The sequence below is a fragment of the Solanum tuberosum genome, unplaced genomic scaffold, assembly GCF_000226075.1.
Source record: "Solanum tuberosum cultivar DM 1-3 516 R44 unplaced genomic scaffold, SolTub_3.0 scf00154, whole genome shotgun sequence".
NCBI classification, from domain to species: domain Eukaryota; kingdom Viridiplantae; phylum Streptophyta; class Magnoliopsida; order Solanales; family Solanaceae; genus Solanum; species Solanum tuberosum.
The window spans coordinates 991873-993624 of NW_006239079.1; positions in this window are offsets into that span (position 1 = coordinate 991873).

Here is a 1752-nt window from a genome sequence, read left to right on the forward strand (position 1 = left end):
AAAAAAAAAGTAGGAAAGAGGAAAAAAAACGTTTAAGAAGAGAGAGAAAATCATTTTCTGAAATGGGACCCAACACTTTCCACGTGGCACAATATAAGTGGAGCCGATGGTCAGCCACCTCTTGGAAAGTGTGAACTGAAAAGTGGTTTTACTTTTGAGGGTAATTTGGGTACAAGAAATTATTCAAATTACCCAATCACCCTCAACTTTTCACACAAATTTCGAAATAACCAACATTTTGTTCAATTGGATATAACGGAAAATTACCAAAATAGCCTTGGTCGTCCGGTCGTCATCATGCTTCTATATAGTAATAATAAGTAGCGACTGAAGTTATAATAAATTATATCATTAAAAATAAAATACAAATTTTAAAATTAAATAGTTTTTAAAAATATGAATGATTCATTATTTTTTGAACAGTACAAATTAATCAACAAAAAAAAACTAAAAGAAGAGTGTGTCATCAAATAAACTATTAAAAGCCTATTTGGATTAGCTTATGATAAATAGTCAATAAATTGTAAGTGTTAAAATCAATTTTTATAAACAAACAGTTATGAATTTAAATAAAAATGTTGAAACTGACAATAAACAGTTTATGTATTTGATTAAAAAAAAATCATAAATTGTTTTATGTTAAGATAGACTAGCATATCCTTAAAATTTTCATTAAAAATATAAATTTTAAAGATCCTCTAAAGAAAAGGAGGAATTATAATCTGGGATGAAGAGGAAGTTCTAAATTTTATTTTGAGAAAGGTATTGTGAGAACTAAAAAAAATTAAGAAGGTAAGTAGTAAATAATTTAGTCAAATTAAAAGTACTTACACACCTAAATAATTATTACTTTTGGTTGATTTCGACTTATAAGCATTTTATTATTCATCAAATACTCTCATCATTTTTTTAGTTGTCATGTTGTACTTTTTTAAGAGTCAGTTTAATTAACTTTAAAGCTAAATTAAATTACATTAATTTGATATTTTATAATAAAAACTTAAAATTTTAAAATCAATATGAAAATTACTATAAATTTTAACTTTTTCCTTATTTATATAATAAAAAATATATTTTAAAATATTAATTAATGTTCATATTGTTTGAATCTCGCAAACTCTAACAAAAGGAAGAAGAGAGTACAGATAAGTCAAAAAATACTTACAAACTAATTTGATCACTTTATAAACTTAGTAAACACTATGATTCCTTTTCAATTTCTCCCTGTGTATGATACATGCATTAGAATTTGACTATTTCGAATCAAAGGAAAGCACTCTCACTATCAAAAAAATTTATATCTAGAACACAAACTAGATACATTTGATTAAATAAGAAGCAACCTCATTCATTATACCGATTCTGATGAGCTATATTACTTGTAACTTAACTATGGTTGAGAAGAAGGCAGTCGATCAAGTTCTGCCGCTAAATCACAAAAAATGCTAGACAAAGGGACACAAGACCCTTTGACAGATGTTTCCACGATGACATGCATACTTATTACCGTGACACATGCTCATATTACAACTTTGTTTTAGTTATTACTTCTCTGTCCTAATTTATCATACATATTTCATTTTAAATAAAATTTATATATTTATAAATTATTACGTAAAAAGTATTGTAAGTCACAATAATTTATAATTTAAAATATTTAAAAAATATATAAAAAATATACAATTAAAAATAAACTTATTTGAATCTTAAAATTTGCTCGCGGGTAGGGTATTTTTTTTTTTTTTTTTTTGT